The following is a 22,661-nucleotide window of genomic DNA, read 5'->3' as shown; positions in this document are numbered from 1 at the left end:
GAAACTAAAGATGGAATTTAATAGTTAAGATTAAAATCAGTTGTGCAAATGGAGGACCTGGGTATACTATGTTTAATGTGAATATAACTTGATGATTTTAGTTGACTATAAGCTCAGTGACATGAATGACACGCCATATAATGCAATCTAGGTTTTTGATAGAATTATAGTATTTTGATTAAGGTAGATAATCATCCTCTGCAGAGTTCAGACCACATTTGGGAGATTACATTGAAGGGGAACTTTGGTTTTCCCAGAGGAGAATAATGAGGATGATGAAGAGTCTGAAATCTATGTCACAGGATCAATAGTTTAAGCAATTGAAAATCATTCCACTGGAGGAAAAAAAGACTTACGGGATGGTGACTAGGTAGTAGAAAATGGAGGGAAGTGGGTTTTTTTTTTTTTTTTTTCATTTTCTAAGTTGCTTATTATGGGGAATTTGAAATGGATATAAAAAACAGTGAGATTATTATAATGATCTCTCATATACCCCAAACCTAGCTGCAATAATGATCGATTGTTTCATCTATTATCTATGGGCAGCCTTGTTTTATCTATTATCCTCCTGACTAGATTGTTATGAAGGAAATCCCAGAATTTCAGATATCGATCACGTCATTGCATCTATAAATATTTTCCTATGTATCTTTAAAAGATAAGAACTTAAAAAGATAACTACAAAACCATTATTACATCTAAAAAATTAACAATAGTTTTTTAATATTATTAAATATCCAGTTAGTGTTCACATTTCACCAGTTGTCTCACAAGTGTTCTTTTATAGTTTATTTAGAGCAGAATCTAAATAAATCTATATATTAAAATTGGTTAATATGCCTTTTAATTCCATTTAAATCTATTAGTTTGTCTTTTCTCTCTTTTTTGATCCATGTTGGTGGTTGATGATTGATCATTTGTCCTGTAGATTATTCCAGAGCCTGAATTTTATGGATTGAATTCTTGTGGTGTAATCTTTTTGTTTCTCTGTCCTCTGTATTTCCTATAAATCAATAGTTGGATTTTGAGGGTTGGTCAGATTTAGGTTTATTTTTTTTTGAAAGAATATTTTATAGGCAGTGTTGATTTCTTCTACCCAAAGAAACTTAATTTCTGGTTATCTCTTTTTTTGTTTTAATATTAACTGCCATTGATAAATAGCACCTAGATTTTTTAAAATGATAGTTGCAAAAATGGCTATATTCAAATTCTGTCACTCCTTCATTTATTAGCTGGAGTATTTTTAAAAGAGAAAGTTCCCCTTGTTAACTTTCTTGTATTAGGATTTATTTTTTTAAGCACATATGCTTGCTGTCCCCCAAAAGTTTTGATGTATCCTGGAATCTGGGTCATATCAGGGGAGATAAGAGAGAGTTTGAATTAACTCTTCAAGTGAGACTTTCTTCACTTTAAGAACCAATGGGAGATGAAAGCTGTTTTCAAGTAAAGTGCTTTTCCAAAAACTTTGGCACATAAAAATTGTATATATTTACTGATATGTATATGTTGTGAAATGGCTCAGTTGAGCCTATTGACATATACATTAGCCTCAGTTTTTATGATGAGAACACTTAAAGTCTCTCAGAAATTTTTAAAATATGATACATTGTGATTAACTATAGTCACTGTGTTGTACAATCAATCTCTTGAACTTATTCCTCCTGTCTACTTGAAATTTTGGTTAAAATGCTTTAAGATGGAAAGTCATTCTGTTTAGCTTGAAAGTACAGTGCAAAGCCTGATTGTGAGAGTTAAGGGAGGGTGTCAATCTACATTTAATATGAAGAAAATCCTTCTAATAACTAGAATGGTCCCAAAATTGAATTGCTTCACAGAGCAGATTACTGCCTATTACTAGGATGTTCAAAAAAGGGTTAGATAACAGTCTTTCAGGGACATGGTAGGAGAATCTTATGGATAGAAATTTTAAAGTCCTTTTCATCTCTGAATTTCCATGATATTAAAATGCTCCTGAGGAACCAGAAAGAAGAAAGACATACAGGAACTCCTCCTGGGTGACAGCTGTGTAAGGCATCCATTTTAATATTTGTGGTGGAAATTTCCGATCCAAAAAGTATATGCTTTAAGTAGTTAAAAAGGGGTATTCTTGGTATGCTGCTCATATTCTGTTTGCTTGTTAACACCTTGCAACTCCTGACCTTTGTCTATAGAGAAGGTATAATAATTCTTTTGTTAACAACTCATAGTTTGGTCCCAATTGAGGGCTTTTTCCCAGAAATCACAACTACAGTAGAGTATTAACAGATGCCACTGTTACTGTCGAAACCTTAGACTGTGTATTTTATGACTGGAAAATGATTCATGCATGCAGAGTGTTATCTTGAAAATTTTCAGCTAAAGATCATTAATAATTTTTTATATTGCTATATTTTCCTATGTGCTTTTTTTCTTGCCAATAGTTACAAAAGATGTTAGTAAGTACATCCCCAACTCCATTATGCCAGAAAAAATGGATTGTGTGGTCAAAATAATTGAGAAAATGATTTATTTATTAATTATGGTTCTCCAAAGAAAAAGAACCAATAGGATTTAACCATATATAGATGGTGAGTTCATATGTGAACTTGACTATGTTAAGGGATGCCCAGATAGCTGGTCAAACATTATTTCTGGGTATGTCTCCAAGGGTATCTCTGGAAGTGATCAGCATTTGAGTCAGTAGACTCAGTAAAGATTTGCCCTCACCAATGTGAGCTGGTATCATTCAATCTGTTCAGGATAGAACAAAAAGGGAGAGGAAGGGTAAATTCTTAATTTTTCTCCTTGAGCTGGGGCAAGTATCTTCCCCTGCCCTCAGATATCAGAACTTTCTGAGTTCTTAAGGCTTTGGACTATGAGACTTATACCAGCAGCCCCTTGGACTCTCAGGCCTTCAACTTCAGACTGAGACTTACACCGTCATATCCCATATTTCTCAGGCCTTCAGACTTGGACTGAATTACATCACTGGGCTTCATGGTTCTCTAGCTTGCAGATGGCATATCATGAGACTCCTTGGTTTTTATAATCATGTGAGCCAACTCCCATAATAAATCTCCTTTTGTATATGCGTGTGTGTCAAATTGACAAATAAAGTAACCATCACAAGTCTACCTGCTGTTAACTTGGCACCCATCCACATCTTGTTAAACCATAATTAATCTCCAAATAAAGACAATAACAAGGTCATAGTTCTGCATAACATGATACAAGTATCCTGCATGCAACTGAAAATGCACTGATTCCTTCCACAGAAGAGGAGATAAAGTCCTTGAATGATGTTTACTCTTCTCCTGATAACCTATAACTTACATACTATGATGTAAAATTAAAAATACTTAAATACTAATGTAAAGTCAGTGCATCTTATGTTACATAATAAGGGAATACATGAGGAAATAAAACAAAGATTTTTCTTAATACATGCATATATACACACAAAGATATTAATAATAAAATAATGAGGAAATACTCATGACAATTATAGTTCTCATTTCTGTAACTAGTCAAGTGATTGTAGCTGGTATTTATAGCTTCCTTCTTTAATTACTCATTCTGTATTGCCTTTGCCTTTAGTAAGAATCTAAGCTGGTCCTAGTTCTTTACTGGTGATAAAGACCCTTCATTCCTGAAGGGTATGGGCTATTCATTGCCTTGCCTGGATTGGGTTGTTGTTGTTTCGAGTTAACCTTAATCATACGGCATGATAATTCTAAGAGACACCTTCAGGGATCTCCTGTATTCCAGACATATTCTTTCTTACCTCCATTGTGAAGTAGTAGTCCATTTCTCATCAGTAGTCTAGATCAATCACTCTAGCCAACACTATAACTGCCTTCTTGGCCTGTTGATTCAGGCATGAGGAGCTCAAAGTAAAGTGGCCTGGTGGTAGCCTTAACTTCCAGTTCAATGAAATCATTGTTGTGTCTCCTGATAGAAATATTCTGCCCTGTGGAACTAAGACCTCTAGGTCAGCAGAGCATAAGTCATGGAAATAAGAAGCAGAAATTTTGCTAGCGGGTCACTAGGGGTAATGGTGAATGGTGCTACTCCTATTTCTACCTCTTGATTATTGGACCTGTGAATCTTGGCTATGGGAGAAATAGTAACATATATTGGACACTGATTCAGAGCATGTACAGCCTTCTGAAGAACCTTACCCAGCCCTGCAAGGTATTACCACCAAACTGGCACTATAACTGAGTCTTCCAAAGGCCATTCTAGCATCTATCAAGCCAGCTGCTTCAGGATGGCGAATAACATGGTAAAACAAGTAAATTTGAGAAGCATGGGCCCATTGCTGCACTTCTTTGGCTATGTTGTGAGTTCCTAGATCAGAAGCAATGCTGTGTGGAATACCATGATTGTGGATGAGGCATTCAATAAGTCCATGGATGATAATTTTGGCAGAAGCATTGTATATAGAAAAGACTAAGTTATCTGATATGAGAACTGCTACTCCAGCTTTCTTTTGGTTTCCATTATCATGGAATATTGTTTTCCATCCTTTCACCTTCAGTCTGAATGAGTCTTTGTGGGTTAGATGTGTTTCCTGAAGACACAAGATACTTGGCTTATATATATTTATCCATTCAGCCAGCCTATGTCTCTTCAGTGGACAGTTGAAGCCGTTCACATTTATTGAAAGAATTGATAAGTGTGGTGGATTTCTGTTCATCCTGTTGAGTAGAACTTTGTTGCTTTGTTTTTTCTTGAGCCATTGTGGTATCTGGCTTTTGATCCTTGGCTTTTGGGTGATTTTACACTGGTTAATGTTTATTGTGTTGGTCTATGAATAATGCATCTCTGAGTACTTCCTGCAGGGCAGGTCTTGTCTTGACAAATTCCCTCATTGTTTGCTTGTCTGAGAAAGGCTTTATTTTCCTCTCATATATAAAACTTAGTTTTGCAGGATACAGAATCCTAGGCTGGCCATTATTTTGTTTGAGAAGACTGAGAATGGGCCCCAATCCCTTCTGGCTTGTACGGTCTCAGTTGAGAAGTTTGCGTTTAGTCTAGGGGATTTTCCTTTGTAAGTTACCTGCTGCTTTTGCTTCATGGTTCATAGGAGTGCCTCTTTCATGTTTATTTTGGCCAGTCTGATGACTGTGTCTCATGGTGATGAATTTTGCCTCTTTGTGATGAATTTCCGAGGAGTCCTTTCACCTTCTTGTACCTGTATATCGAGATTTCTAGCAAGGGCAGGGAAATTTTCCTCAATTATTCCCTCAAAAAAATTATTCAACCTTTGTGTATTTTCTTCTTTACCCTCTGGGATGTCTATGATTTTTATGTTAGGTCTCTTTATATAATCTGGTATATCTTGTAGGCTTTGCTTATTCCTTTTATTTCTCTGCACTATCTCTTTCACTGATTTTTTATTGAAAGTCGTTGCCTTCGAGCTCTAAGTTTCTTTCTTCTGCCTGATCTAACCTCTTCTTAAGGCTTTCCCTGTGTTTTGTAGATCCTTGAATGAATTTTTCATTTCCAGAAGTTCTGTTTGATTTTTCTTTAAAGTTCAATTTCTTTAACAAAATTTTCATTCATTTCCTACATTCAGTTTGTAAACTAAATTTTTAAGCTCCAGAATTTCAGCTTGATTTTTAAAACTTATTTCAATATCTTTGTTAAATGTCTCTATTAGGCTACTGAATTTATTCTCTGTGTTTGTTGTCTTAAAGTTCTTTGAGCTTCTTCAGGATAGCTATTTTGAATTCTTTATCTGAAAGGTCACATATCTCCATCACTCCAGAGTTGGTCACTGGCACCTTATTTAGTTTCATGAGGTCATGTTTTCCTGGATGTTCTTGATACTTATGGATGTTCATCAATGTGTGGGTATTAAAAAGTTAGGTATTTATTTTATTTTATTTGTTAATTTTTTAGACAGGGCCTCACTCTCTCACCCTGGCTGGAGTGCAGTGGTATGATTATAGTTTACTGCACCCTTGAACTCCTGGGCTCAAGTAATCCTCTTGCCTCAGCCTTCCAAGTAGCTGGGAATATAGGCACATGCTACTATGTTCAGCTAATTTATTTTTATTAAAATCTTTTTGTTAGAGATGTATCTCACTATGTTGCCCAGGCTGGATGTATTTATTTCAATCTTCCCAGTCTGGGATTATTTGAACACATCCTTCATGAGAAGGTTTTCCAGATATTCAAAGGGATTTGAGTGTTGAGATCTAGGTCTTTGGTCACTAGAGCCATATTAGCACTAGAGGTGCCACAAGCCCAGTAATACTGTGACTGTTGCAGAATCGTGGTATCACCACCTTGGTGGACTTTGGTAAGACATGGGAGAATTTCCTGGATTACCAGACAAAGTCTCTCACTTTTCCCTTATTCTCTGTGCTGGGCTGCTGGAGTTGGGTAAGAAATAGTGTGGTCACTCCCTCATGGCCACCACAGTTAGGACTACACTGTGTCACACCTGAATCCTTCCCACTGTCACTTAAAGCCTGTGGTGACTATTGTCTGGCTACTTCCAATGTTTATTCATAGCCCAAGCACAGCACAGGGCAGAATTCCGATGGCACCCATGGAGGGAGCATTTAGACCAGCTGAACCAGTGGGAAATCCTCTGTTCTGAAACCCAAGTACTGGCTAGGCCCATCACTGGCTGACGAAAAGCGACCTGGGGCCTGGAATAAATTCATAAGACATTCAGATCACAAAGGCTGCAGTCCTTGGACAATTCCTGTCTTTTATGCTCTCTTCAGTGTCTATTACCTTGATATAATGTTAAAACCAGATACTGTGATCATTCATCTGATTTTTAGTTCTTCTGAAGGTGCTTTTTCGCATGGATAGTTGTTGAATTTGGTGTTTGTGCAGAGGGACGATCATTAGAGTTTTCTATCTGGCCATCTTGCTCTGCTTCCTATTGGCCTCATCTAACTTTATGTTCCTTCCACCATTATCCCATACCCTTAATATCTACTCCCACACATGTTCCCCAGATTTCTGCTTGTGTAAATTGGAAAACTCAAACAGTTCTTTTGGAATATTGCATATTTCCTCATGGGTCACACTATTAGGGGCCTGCTAGGACTTGAGTCTAGTTATAAGTCTAGAAACAAAGAGTGGTGGTGGCATGGGTCTTGAGGAGACTTGGCATTGTTTTGCATAGCAACCTCATCAGGGGATGTAAAGGGCATTGCTATTTCCTCAGGTAATGTATGGTCGATCCCCTCAGAAGGAGGTTGAAAGGCTGATACCACTGTGGGTGGGGAGGACACTATCGCTGGGAGTGGGAATGCCCCTGCCACTCAGTGGATTGGATGATGCCTGTCCACATTTGTGAGGGTGGATCTTCTTTGTTTAGTATATTGATTAAAATGCTGATGTCTTCCAGAAATATTCTTACAAAGACATCCAGAAATAATATTTTGCCAGCTACTGGGGCATCCCTTAACCCAATCAAGTTGACATATAAAATTAATCATCACAGTTTATATATTCATTATTCATTCATTTTTATATCAAGACTTCCAGGAACTTATATTATGCTAATATGTATAGTTAATGTCTAAGAGGATGATATCCTATAGTATGTGGAATTTCCCAAATTTTTCTGACCCCAAAATTTTTGTCATAGAATATGTTATAGCACTATTATTTTGTGATACATATACCATTTTAAAAACAAATAAACAAATCTTAGAATCATCTGATTTATCTCTCTCTCATCTCAAATCCAATGCACTGGCAAATCCTGTGGTATCTACTGTCGAAATATATCCTGAATATGATCCTTTATCATCACTTCTCAATACTCTAAACCTAGCCACTCCCATAGGCTGTTTTCTTTTCCTAAATTTCTCTTCCCTCATATCTTCATGGCTATGTTCCTTTCCTTCTCAATGTGACAAAGAGCTTTTTCTCATTGAGTAAGAGCTTCTTTACACAATGTCCCCTTCTCAATCAATATAATATTGAAACATTCCCTAGCATACATCTTCCCTTCTCCCATTCCCCCTCCCTCCTTCTTTCCTCCTTCCTTTTACTTTTCAACATACTACTCACCTCTATCTAACATACTATTTGATTTGTCTATTTATCTTATTATTTCCTCCATCCTCCCACTACAATGTAACTTTCATGCAAGGTAGGGCTTTGTCCTCTTTCTTGCATATTTTTAGCATCTAGAAGGGTGCCAGAACATAATAGGTGCTAAATAAATATTTGTTCAATAAGTGAATGAAGTAGCTAACTCTATAAATGCTAATAGCAAGAGGACATGTGTCCCATAGTATCCTGCAACGAGTATTGGCTTTGTAGTTAGTCAGACATGGATTTCTTTACTGGTTCTGCCATTTACTTACTGTGAGACCTTGAACAAGTTACTTAATAGTTCTGTGCCTATTAAAAATGGAAATAATGATACCTATCCCTTATGTTTATTTTAATTCTTCAGCAGTATATTAAATTACGTATGGTATATAATGAGGATGGTATTAAATGATAAAAAGGTATTTAAAGTCCCAAGTACATATTTTGCACAGTTCCTAGCATAATGCTCAGTATAATTCCCAGAAAATTAGTATTCTGAATAACTTTAATCACCTTTCCTTCTCTTTTTCCTCTCAATCCTCCCTTTAGTCTTGGAGGATGAGTTTCCACTGAGTTATACTTATTCTATCTTGTGATCTGTGGCACATATTTATTAAGTTGTATTAGGGTGAAATCTGTGAATGTGGAAGAGATTTTTTTTCCTTGTGTGTGAATCAACCAGGCCTTAAGAAGATAGGTGATACCAAGCATTGTCCATTAGTTTACACAACTATCAGTCTCTGATGCATAGTTGCTACTGGGGAAAATTGGAAACAATAGTTTCTGAGAGAATGGGAACCTGATAGGTAAGATTATATCTATAAACTCTTCCTTTGGAATTGCATTCAAAACCACATTCTGACCTACATCAGATGATCAGTTTCATTACTCTATAGGCACACTTCATTTTTGAGTCAGATGTGTTAGCAGTTTGGTCACTCGCCCTGTTCATAAGATCTGACTCTGAATGACTTTTGGCTGTTTTAAAAAATCAAATCTTCTCTCAGAGGACCAAGATTTGCCATCAGTGAGGATACTCACAACAGTGTATATCAGGCTATGCAGCTAATCTCACTGAGTAATTTCAGAAATGTTTGTGCAGTAGCATTATTGTTAAAATAAGTGAGTGACCACTTTGAAGAACAGTGCTCATTTGGCTGTTTCAATTCTCTGATGTTTGTGGAAAAATTGGTCTCGATAGGCCATAGTCACACCTCAGACACACTGTTATATCATAATACTCTCAAGTCTGTCTTTTTTCCTGAGGCCATTTTGACCTTCATCCACATACTAGCTACATCTATATGACCAAAGCACTAAAATAAAATCCAATACATTTGGTATTTGCAGCCATTCTGTTGGACTTGGATCAACTGCCCGATTACTGTGACAGTAAGCCTTCAATCTAGAGATAATTTTAAATTGATTGGTCTGTAGAATGTAAAATGGTTGATACAGCTACATATAAACATAACAATGCCATCTTCATGTAAATACTACTTTTCCCCTAACTGTACCAGTAGTTGCTCTAATCCTTTCTATTTATCCCACCCTATTTTTATTGTTATGTACATTCTATTTCTTCTCTTGCCATCTTGTATTAAGTTCTAAGTACATAATTTTCAGAGTCCTTTTTTAAATTGGGTGGTGATCAGGGTTGGGGCTCAAATGAACATATCTCTATTTCTAAGGAATAGTAACTGGAACCAGAAAGAAAAGAGATATTTTGACCATTCGTACCCATCCTGTTCACTTGGCAGGGCTTAATTTCTTGCTAATAAATCTTTAGTCTTTTTTAGTGCTGAAGTAAAAAGTTAGAAGCAGAGCTATTTTTTTTTTCACCCCAGACACATATAACTACATATCTCTTTACCTCATCGACATTTTCCTAACTCCCTTTGGTCCAAAGTTTATTTTTGTTGACACTGTAAGCAGAGACAAGTTTACTCTGAAGCTAGAGGAACTTAATTTATAGAGTTCCTTACTTGGATTGCCTCTTTCAAGAAACTGTATATAGTTTTTTATTTGTAATTTTGTATTATTTTTCTTAAAGTGCTCCTCCCTTCGTCTGTATAACTTTTAGGCCCTAAAAAAACCCAAATCCATCCTCACATGTAATCATCTCATCTATCTCTTCTATTCACTCTCTCTTGAAGATTTGCTCTAACCGTTGCAATGCTTCTGTTGCCATTTCTTCTGTCCTTGACTCTGCTCAAGGTTAAGTTAGAGGCCAAACCTTATGTGACATGTGGCTTCTCTAAATGGCTTTACTCTGTTCAACGTGAATTAGTCCTACAGAATTGAGAAGTCTCTTAAGACACAGTGATGGCTGTGTTCCTGAGTAAACACAGGAGGAGTCAGATGGATTTGAGTTTTACCAAGGCATTTACCAGTTTGATATTAGTTAACATTTCTGAGCCTTAATTTTTCATATGCAAAATGGAAACAATAATATTTACTTTCTAGATTTGCTCTGACAATTAAACCAGAAAATCTAGGTGAAATCACCTTATTTAAGTGCCTGATACTTACCCTGGATCAACAGTTTTAAATTCTACTTCATTTTTCTTCAACTGCCATAGCAGCACACAGCAGAGAAAGCTTGTTCCAGCAGAGAGAATATTTCCCATCTGCATTTTTTTGGAGTCTTCTCTGACCTAAGCTACAAAGATGCATGCCATCAGCTGGAAAGGGCAAGTGATTCCCCAGGCAGGCACAGAGGGATGGAACTGAAGGTTTGTTTGAGAAAGTAGCAGCAGACAGAAAGGGCAGCAGCCCTGTAAGCCACCCATCTTTGAGCTCTAGTGTCTATTTGGCTCTGATAAAACAGTGTGCATCCTCCCCCATACCCAATGTATGAAAAGTTTGTTTCCTCTTTTTCTCTATTCCCTGTTATGTTTGGAGAATGAACATTTGGTTTTAAAATCGTAGAATGAATCTTTGATGGGGGTGGACGTGTAGCACAGACTTTCACTTAGTAAATGGACACTTTGCACATGTGTCCCTTTTGTTAAGTGTTAAATAACACTTAACAAAAAGCTGAAGAGACCCAAGGATGATACAGTAAGCTATTGAGTCAGGATGCCTGTGTTCTTTCTGTCTTTTCTGAGCTCTTTTCTTTCAGTGTATTTGTTCATTAAAAAAAAAAAAAATCTTAGCAGCATTATTTATATGCATATTTTGAACATTAGCATCTTGAAAGATGATATCATTTTTTGACTTGAAAAATAAGGAAGTTAAACATCTCATTTTGCGTAGTACCCATTTAATCCTAGGCAATAGAGGGAATTTATTGTTCATAATACCTGGTAGATATATTATGCCTGTGATCTTGTTGAGAGAGTTTTATTCCCAAGTTATGGGGACATTTGTCTATTTTACATTGTACCTATGCAGAAATATTATATAATGAGATGACCATCAGGCTGAAAGTTGGGAGACCCTGTATTCTAATCTTAGCTCTGTAGCAGTCAACTATGTAGTTTCTAGGTAAGTTTGAGAACAGACACATAACAGATAACTGTTTTGGAAGCTGAGCTGGGAAATAGTAGTAGAAAGGATAGACTGGAAGAGCAAAATATTGGATGCAGGGAGGAAAATTAGAAAGCAATGATTCTTAACATGGTACCCTCCACACACAAACAATTTGCAAATACACTTTGACTTATAATTTGTCCTGAAAAATACTGCAGATCATAACTTAACAATTTGATGACAAATTTAGAATATTAATGAATCTACAAATATAGGTATAATTTGTTAAACTTCATTTTTTTCTGAGGACCACCAACTTATCTTTGATTATTTTTTTGTGAAATAAAATGTGTATCTTCAGTTGAAAAGAATATTAAAACAATTACCCACATAGCCATCATTCAGTTTAAGACCTAGATTGTTACTAGAATCTTAGAAGGCCCCGTGTTCTCCCATGCCAATTGTAACCCTCTCCTGGAGGTAACCAATACCCTGAGTAATAACAATTTTCTTGATTATAATTGTTTATTACTGATGTATCTGCAAAAACAATATGTTATTTTTCTTATTTCAGTACTTTATAGAAATGGAATCATACTCTTCTATTATTTGCTTCATTTGCTCAACATTATAATTTGTAGATTCATTAATGTTAATGTGTATAGCTATAGTTCATCTTTTTTACAGCTGTATACTATTCCACTATATGACTATACCATAATTTTGTTACCCAGTTGAATATAATTAGACATTTGGTCATTTGAAGTATTTTTTACTATGATGATGGTAATTCTGTACCAGCCTCTCCTACCCAACCCTTCCTCACTTCCATGTTTCCCTGGGAAATGCTCACACTGTTTCTGTGGTCATAGAGCCTAGGATCCGTTTTTACTAAAGACTAAGGAGCACATATGCATGCCACTAAGTGTCAAGAAAAGACTATTGAGCTATGAGGGCTCTGGCTTCTACAGTGATTACTTGGAAGGACCAGCTGACACAACATGGAGATGGGGGAGCCAGTTCCTTATAGATCTGTCTTTGGCCAGGATGAGATGGGAGAAAGGAAGGAGGTAAGCAGATACATTGATCTCTCTTTGTCCCTTTCTCCTCCAACAGATTGTTTTTAGATGAGGTAGTTTCTTATGGATTCCTTAAAGACATTATATGTGATTGAGCAATCTGTTATGCTTGTTGAGAAGTTGTGGCCAGCTCATGAATCTATTTGCGCTCCCATTTTTCCTATCTCACTTCATTTTTAAAAAGAACTTTTTATGGCATATTCTAGATATTTCACTTCACTTTTTTTTCCCTCACTCCTGCTTTCTTGTGATTGCATCCTCAGTAAAGCCTGAGCACATAAACTTTTGCCTCAGTCTCTATTTTCCAAGGAACCTGGCCTAAGACAGCTGCAATGGGGATTCTTAAACTTTCATGTGTGTGTGTGCACATGTGCAAAGAGTGTCCTTAGAATATGTACCTAGGAGTAGAATTGCTGAGTTGTAGTTGTGTATGCTCAGATTTACTAAGCAATGCCAAATTGTTTCCCAAACTGGTTTTTACCCGTCTATACTTTGATTAGCAGTATATGAGAGTTCCTGTGCTTTACATCCTCTCCCACACTTGGTGTTGTATATGTTTGTAGTATTTCTAATCTGCTTGGGCTGCAATGGTATTTCATTTGGCTTCACTGAGCTTTTCCTTGAATACAAATGAGGTTGAGCATTATTTCATATGTTCAAAGGACATTGGTATTTCATCTGTAAAATACCTATCTAAGGCTTTTGCATATTTTCAATTGGTATGGCTGTCTTTTTGTTCTGATTGGTTGGAGTTCTTTGTATATTTGGATAGTAATCCTTTCTTAATTATATGTCTTTCAGATATCTTCTCCCCTTTTTTTCCCCACCATTTCTTCCACACTCATCTGTGATGTTTGCTCTATCATAAATCAAGTTTCCACATATGCATGGATCTGTTGGGGATTATCTATTTTGTGGATCTATATGTCCATTTCTACTTCAATATCATTTTGTCTTCATTACTATAACTTTATAATTAAAGTCTTAAAAATTGGCAGGGCAAGTCCCATAGCCTTGTTCTTCTGGTCTATTTTGTCTATTCTCTGATCTTTTGTTCTATCAAGTTTCTCTCTACCCCCTCCACACAACCTGTTAAGATTTTATCTGTAATTACATTGGATCTTTAAATCAATTTGTACTTATGCTCATGGAGTTTATTGGTTTATGATTTGTTTCCTGTACTATCTTTTTATTTTTTTAAATATCATCTCATAAAATGCCTAAGAGAGTTTTCCCTATTTTTTTATTATTTAGAATAGTTTATATAAGATTATCTGTAAGGTAGAACTCACATGTAAAGTCACTTGGGCCTGGATTATTTTGATCACATGTTTTTAAATTACCGATTCATTTTCTTTAATCATTAGAAGATCATTCAGGTTTTCTGTTTCTCTTTGGAACATTTTTTGGTGCTTATATATTTCCAAGAATTTATTTGTTTTATCTGTGTTTTAAAATTTATTGACATAATATTGTTTGTATTGCCCTTTTATCTATTTCATCCCTGTTATAGCTGATTCATACCAACTTTTACTTTCCTACTATAGTGCTTTGGTTCTTTTCCTTCTTTATTAATTTTACAAACAGTTCATCTTCTTCCCCCCCCCCCCAGCTATATTGAGATATAATTAACAAGCAAAATAGCCCTCTTTGGTCTTGGGCTCTACCAGAATTTCACAATCTCCTACCTGGATCTCAAAACTCCCACAAAGCTAATTCTTTCTATGGATAGCTGCCAATTGATTGTTGCTGTGGGGGTAGATACAGGTGAAGGATCTCATATATTGCTATCTTGCTGATGTCATCCTGTCTTTTAGTCTTTTCTAAGAACTACATTTTGGCATTATTTATCACCTCTATTTTATGTCTTCTGTGTCATTAATTCCTGATCTTGGGTTTATTATTTCTTTCCTTCTATTTTCTTTAGATTTATTCTAATATTCTTCTCCTAACATATTCAGGTACATGCTTATCTCATTAATTTTGAGGCTTTTTTCTTTTTAAACTATTTTTGGATTAAGATATATACACAGAAGACTAAGTATATATATATATATATATCCAGTTTAATTAATAATTAATAAATAACCACCATTCAGATCACAAAATAGACAATTACCAATTTCAATATCCCTTTGTATGGTCATCCTTAATTATAGTCCACTCTTGGTCTTCATGATGTACCATTCATGATTACTACCATTATGGTGTGTGTGTGTCTGTGTGTGTGTGTGTGTGTGTGTGTGTATGCATACATATATAAAATTTGTGTAGGGTAACCTTTAATAAAATATGGTATATTGTTTATCTAACAGTTTGTACCAATCTACTCTCACTGGGTACCAATTTATACTCCATCCAGCTGTGTATGAGAGTTCCCACAGCTTCATACTTGGTATTCTCTAACTTTTAAATTTACCCTATCTGGTAAGTGTATAATATATGTAATTTACTTTTATAATGAGTACTCCCTGACTGTTACTAAGATTGGGCTACTTTTTATATTTTTTCTTTTTTAATGTGATCATTTAAAGCTATCAATTTATGTTTAAGTACTGCTTTCTTAGCATTCTACATATTTTAATACAGTGCAGTTTCTTTATTATTTAGTTCTAAATATATTGTAATCATTATGATTTCTTCTTTCACCTAGTAATTACATTGAAATTATAGTTAAATTTCTATATACAGGACATTAATCAATTTCTGGGCTCAACTAATTTTGTCTCCAATAACTCCAATAATTGACTCTCTTTTCAAGAAATTTTTCTCCAGAAAGTAATGAAATGTATAATCATTCAATAAAAGTTAGTGTAGAGGGGGGAAAAATCTACCTTGAAACAGATGATAGACCACTGGGTTCATTCTCAAGTATACTTGTTTTAAATTCATGCCTCAACAAAATTCCAAATTAAAATGTCTTTTTGGTTTTCTTCTTAGATACCAGGTCTCACTCTGTTCCCCAGGCTGGAGTGCAGTGGTGCTATCATAGCTCACTGCATCCTCGAACTCCTGGGCTCAAGTGATCTTTCTGCCTTAGTTTCCTGAGTAGTTGGGAAAGTAGTAGTCATGTGCCCCCACATCAGGCTAATTTTTTAATTTTTTTGTAGATACAGGGTCCTGCTATGTTGCCCAGGCTAGTCTTGAACTACTGGCCTCCAGCCAATGTTTTTTATTAAGTGATTTCTTATTAAAAATAGAAAAAATATCAAAGTGAATATTAAAATCTATACATTTTATTGGCATTTGATTTATAAGTTTTAATGATGTTTTACATATGTCACTTAGTTTGACTCAACAGTAGCCCTGGGTGATGGTTGACATTATGATTTTCTTATAGGTGGCACAGTGCAGAGTTGTTAGGGGCCTAGACTAAGGCTATGAGAGTGTAGATTTCTGTATAAATATGAGAAAATTGCAGGAGTAATATAGATAGGACTTCAAAACTCATCTGAAATAAGATTAGTATTAATTTAGATAGGCATCACAGGAAAAGGAACAGATTTTAGATGGGAAAAAGGAAAATTTGAGGAGCTTCAAAATCATTTATTTTTAACTATTCATGGAGTGGTATGAAACATATATTTAGAGGTAAAAAGCAAATAAATGGTCTATATTCACGTGTGGGGAGGCGATGATAGGAGCCATGGAAGAGGATGAGAGTATCTAAGGGAAGGATTGTGGACCGTAAAGAAAAGCAGAGCCTTGGGCTTTGTCTACATTTAAACAGTAGGTAGAGGAAGAAGATAGAGCTAATGAGACTAAACTAAACTAAATGCCAAAATATGTATGAGGTAAACTAGAAAAGTATAACTTCATGATAGGCATGGAAGAATATTTCAGTAAGGGAAAGGTTATAGTTACCTATCTCAATTGCAATAGAGAGGCTGAGTATTAAGAGAACTATGGAGAGTCCATAGAATTTGATGATGGAAGAAATCATTCGTAGCCTTATTGAAAGCAACTTCCATGGAGTTGTGATGGCAGAAGCCAGATTGTAGTAGATTTAGGAAGGACTCAGTAGTGAAAAATAATAGATTATTCTTTCATTCAGTTTGATAATAAAGAGAAGAGAAAGAAAGGGAGAGTTTAAGAGAAAGGCATGCAGATTATAGATTTGTTTATTTATTTATGTTTTAGTAGTGACATTTGAACATATTTTTGGGTGTGAGAGGAAGTTACTAAAGCTGTAGAAAAGATTGGAAATTCAGGAAAAGGAAGATACAATAGGAAGTGTGTTGGAAATATTGTTGAATTTGTGGACAAAGGACTAATGTTTATATGCTGGCTCTGCCATTTTCCACATATATGTTTATAGGCAAATCATTTACAATTTTGTGGCCCCAATTTTACTCATTAGTAAAGTTAGAATAATTACATTTACCATATCCATCCTATAGCATTGGTATTAAAATAAAATGAAATAATATTTACAGAAGTACAGTTAGAAGTGAATCTACATCCTACATAAGAGTGCATGACTGTGATAAGTGAAAATTAATGTTGATTCTTTTTTTATTTGGTATAGACAATATTAATAAAAGCAATAGTGATTCTTTTGAGAAAGTTCTAGAAGATAGGGTTATGGGTTCAGATATAGTTTCTCCTTGAAAATGGGTTTAGACATGACTTCTTCCAAAACAGAAGGGAGTAAGATGATCAACTTTAATGGAGGAGCTTAGAGGGTGTAATTATAGAATATTTAGGGATATTTTAATTCTAAGTGGCTCAAGTTCAAATTAGAAATTAATTATTTGGGAAGAGCTTGGAAAAATGTGAGGATACTACTATTCTTATATCTTGTATTGCTAGCAATAGCCTATAGCAAATTATTTTATCTTCAGTTATTTCTCACGAAGTTCAATATTTGGTCTACTCTTCATTCTGTGAGTGCTTATATTATCTATGAAATTTTGTCTGGAGTTTCTTTAACAATATGATACAAGAAAATATTTTAAGAATAGTATGTCCAGAACATCGTAGTATTTCTCAACTTAGTATTACTACTGTAGTAAAGTAGTATTTCTCAACTTAGGATAGTTCTAATTGAGATGATTCTGCCCATCTGGGGGTGTTTAAAAATGTGGGGGGGGCACTTTCAATGGTGACAATGACTAGGATGCTGTTGGAATTCTGTGGATGGAGACCAGAGCTACTGAATATCCTTTCTGTTCATAGGACAGCCTCATATAATGAATGATTGGTAATAGCGTTCTCTGCAGGGGGAGGGGGACCATAAAACCAATAATTTTTTTGTCTTAAAGTAGTACAAAGTTTCATTGTGTATATAAGGCATAAGTACTAAAGGTTCTATAGCAGTACAGAACACTAAGAAGTATTTAAAATAAATAGGAAAGATAATGGCACTAATTAGAATAAGCTACATGATAGCAGGGACCATACCCATTCCATTTTTTCCCTGGAAAAGAGTATGTCCCTAAGAAATATTTATTGAATGACTAAGTGAATGCATGGATGAGTATATGATATAGGATTTGAGAAGAAAGATATCAAGAGGAATAATGTGGTACAATGGCAAGAGCATGGAATTATGAATCAAGGGTGAGGCTAGGAATTCTGATCTTTGCTGACCCACTGACTCTGTAATTTTAAACAAATCATTAAGTTTCTGGGTCTTGATTTCATCATTTATAGACAAAAGCATCGTACTAGATGATTTCTAAGCATCCTTCTAACTCTAAAATTCTATGTTCTATAAACTGGGGAAAGTTAAGTAGAGGAGATGAAGTTTGAATTGGGTCTTAAAGGGTAGAGCAAAGGGAGAGAGTACTTGCAAGGAAGGCAGTATAAGCACTGCTGTTATAGAGCAAGCCTGAATATTCAGCTCCTTCTGGAGGGAAGAGATCTTGTTGGAAAGTAATGGTTTATAAGTTATTAAAATCAGGATGAAACACTGTTAGCAGCAGCCTTTGAAATTTAGGATAATGAGGTGAATTTAATACTGTAGATGATAGACTTTGCTTCTCCTTGACTTGGTCCTGTTTTGGAGTAGCATCATAATCTCAGATCTTTCTTACAATGCTCCCTCCACCAGATTAACCAAAATCTGTCATATAGACTTTAACACTATAATTTGAACTGTTGACCTTTCTCTGCAGAGCAACTTTAGCCCTATGTGATATTTCCGTATATCAGCGTTTCTCAAAGCATAGTCTGCTGATGATAACTTCCAAATCTCCTAGGGGACATGTTAAAAATGCAGATTTTTTTTTCAGACAGAGTCTCACTGTGTTGCCTGGGCTAGAGTGCCATGGCATTCAGCCTAGCTCACAGCAACCTCAAACTTCTGGGCTCAAGCAATCCTTGAGCCTCCATCAGCCTCCCAAGTAGCTGGGACTACAGGCATGCACCACCATGCCTGGCTAATTTTTTCTATATATTTTTAGTTGGCCAATTAATTTGTTTCCATTTTTAGTAGAGATGGGGTCTCGCTCTTGCTCAGGCTGGTTTCGAACTCCTGAGCTCAAATGATTCACTAGCCTCGGCCTCCCAGACTGCTAGATTTATAGGTGTGAGCCACAGTGCCTGGCCAAAAATGCAGATTCTTGAGTCCCAACTGGACCTGCTGAATCTGAATCTCTAAGGGGTGCTATCTAAGAATTCACATTTCAAACAAGATAACCAGGTGAGTCTTACATACAGAGCCAATTTCATGGGTGTGTAACCTACACAATCACATAGGGCCCTACACTGAAGGACCCTGAGCTTGGTTTAATGTTCTGCTTCTGCTCTCTTGAAATTCATAGTAATTTTTAAGAATAATTTTTGTCATAATATTTTTAACAAAGGGCCCTACATTTTCACTTTACCCTGGACCCCACAAAATATATAGTCAGTTCCATTTATGAGAAGTGCTAAAGTTGGAGAACCAGTTTCCTAGCTCATCCCTACCTCTACAAGCTTTAATGTTTAAATGACAAAAAATTTGTATATTTTTTAAAAGTTTAATATAGTACAGTGTGGTTTGTTGAGAATACAGAACAGAGGTTGGGAGACTAGTTGGGAGGCTATTGTAATAGATCATGCCTGAATTGATAAGAGTTTGAAAAAGGATGGTAGTAGTAGGAATGGGAAAGAAGTAATGAGTGTCAAAACTGAAACAAAAGAATTGATGAAACTTGGTAATTGATTAGTTATAAACCAAAGGAATTTCCAAGCCTTGGGGCTTGGATGAATGAAATGAGCTTTCTAGGACAGGTATTTGGGTTTGGGAAGAGAAAGACATGCCATTTTTGATATATAGCACTTTTGAAATGGTGGTGGATAACCTGGGCAGAAATGGCCAGTTGGAAATTACAAACTGGAGTTGACTGATGTAGAGATTAAAGCTTTGAGAGCCTTCAAAAAAGTGGTAACACTTCAAGCCATGACATTAGGTGACTTGGACAGAAAAGATGTAGAAGTGTAAAGAAAGTGGGAGACTAAAAAGATATCTCTTGCTGTCTAGCTAAGAGGAAGGTAGAGGAGTACCAACAAAGTGGAAAGGAGGAGTCGACATAGATACATTAGGAATCTTAAATTTGTTTCAGGTTGGAGTTCATGGAAAAGACTAGATAACCATTAATTCTTTTCAGTATAATGACTCTGTGAGTCAATCACACTCCCCAAATATAATTATTATTATATGGCTGAGTAAACTTAATATCATCAAGATGTTAAAATGTCTTGGTTGGGCGTGATGGCTCACACCTGTAATCCTAGCACTCTGCAAGGCCAAGGCAGGAGGATGGTTTGAGCTCAGGAATTCCAGACCAGCCTGAGCAAGAGTGAGATCCTGTCTCTACTAAAAAAAAAAAATAGAAATTAGCTGGACAACTAATATATATATATATATATATATATATATATATATATATGAATTAGCCAGGCATGGTGGTGCATGCCTGTAGTCCCAGCTACTCAGGAGGCTGAGACAGAAGGATTGCTTGAGCCCAGGAGTTTGAGGTTGCTCTGAGCTAGGCTGATGCCACAGCACTCTATCTAGCCCCAGCAGCAGAGTGAGACTCTGTCTCAAAAAAAAAAAAAAAATTCTTTAGTCATCTTCAGTGATATCTTACATAGCTACATCATTTGTTAATATCTGTTATACTGCAGCTTGCCTTAAGAGTGTATTCAAAGAAGTAAGAAGAAAGTCCTGTCTAGACGAGGTGATTTGTTACCAAAAAGTCAAAAGAAAACACATTGGGGATGTGGGGGATACTTACAAATAAGGTATAATAGCGACTGGGTGTTTTAGTCCTTTTTGTGTTGCTATAAAGGAAATACCGGATGCTGGGTAATTTATAAGGAAAAGAGGTTATTTGGCTCACAGTTCTATAGGCTGTACAAGAAGCATATCACCAGCATCTGCTTCTTGTGAGGGCTTCAAAGGGCTTCCAATCAAGGTGAAAGGCAAAGGGGGAGCAGGCATGTCACATGGGGAGAGAGGCAGCAAGAGAGAGAAGAGAAAGTGCCCAAGCTCTTTTAAACAACCTGATCTCACATGAACTAATAGAGAGAGAACAAACTCATTACCCTTGGAGGGAACTAAGCCATTCATGAGGGATCTGCCCCCATAACTCAACCACCTCCCACTTAGCCCCACCTCCATTACTGGAAATCAAATTTCAACATGAGTTGGAGGAGACAAACATCCAAACTATATCACTGGGTAATGCACATGCTTTAGCTATATCGTGATATAGTTCAGAATTAAAAGAATGAATATACTTTCTTGTTAGAAGACACGGGCTGCATGTTTTCTAATCCATTATGATGGAGCTTTGCATAGGAAGTTTGTTTTGAAATTTCTGTCACACATTTAGTGGCTGGAAAACACAGACTCTCATGCTGTCACCACCCACCACATCTGATGAGGTAAGTTTTGTTTTTCTAAGGGGATCATTGATCCTGTAGACATTTTGCATGTTAGCTGGAAAATGCTGGTCATGACAGAAAGTAAGTCAAGACTCAAAAGTATAATAATACGTTTTCATTTATAATTTGAGCTATGTCTCTTGAACAGAGAAACAAGTAAATTATATGAACCCTTTTCTGTGATGAGAACAGATCAAGTGCTTTAATAATACTTTGCAAATCTTAGAAAGAGCTCCTGACATCAACACATCAGCTTGGAAGCTGTATGAAGCAAAAAATTAATGCCTGCCAAATCAATGTCAGTCTTTTATCCCAAAGTTAAAATTAACAAAGACCAACCAACCTTCTAGCATGTCCAAAAAAAAAAAAAGTCTCAATGCCCAATGTGTTCTTTAATTAATGCTCAGTGTATGTTATTAGCAAAATAGTTGATGGTCTACCAATTACCTTTGGAAATAAAGAAAACTCCTCTCTTAATTAGCCTCTTTATAAAATGTCCTTAAAATTTTTTTTCTTTGTGAAGACTGACTTTCAGTATAAGAAAATCTAGTGTGCTGAAATTTGAGAAATATATTCTGTAAGGAACAAAAAGCCTTTGAGAACTCATGCAACTTTGAAAGCTACTGGGCAGTGCCCAAGGAAAGGTCTCAATTATTTTTAAGTCACGTGAAGAAATGTATTGTTAAGTTGTAAGCAAAACTGTCAGCAGTCTCATGATGCCTCAACACAATGGGCATCCACTTGAATTAATATTTTAATTTGCCTTGTGTTTATTAGAGGACATATGGCAGGTTTCCGTCTTGGCTGTGAAATGCTCTGATTTTAATTTTGGTAAAATCCTTAGCAGTCATCTCATGCTGTATTTGATGAGAGGCTAATTTCCAACATTCCGTTAACAAGGTCTCTTCAATGAGTATGAGGCTTTAAAAGGAAATTTGCATATCTCCCATGCAGTGATTCAACATCCAGTCTCATTGCTTCTTTGTTACTGTGAAACATGATGCAGATTAGTAAAGGCATTTGGTTCTACACCTTTCCCATTTCTCCACTGATAGATATGTTTGGATAGATCTCTTATTATGCTAATTTCCTTGTGTTATCTTTGCTTGCCTGGGACCATGGAACAAGAGAATTCACAAATTTTGGAAAATAATAAAATGTTTCTCAGCAAGGCAA

Source organism: Microcebus murinus, chromosome X (genome assembly GCF_040939455.1).
Source record: "Microcebus murinus isolate Inina chromosome X, M.murinus_Inina_mat1.0, whole genome shotgun sequence".
NCBI lineage: Eukaryota > Metazoa > Chordata > Mammalia > Primates > Cheirogaleidae > Microcebus > Microcebus murinus.
Note: the sequence above shows the minus strand (reverse complement) of the source record.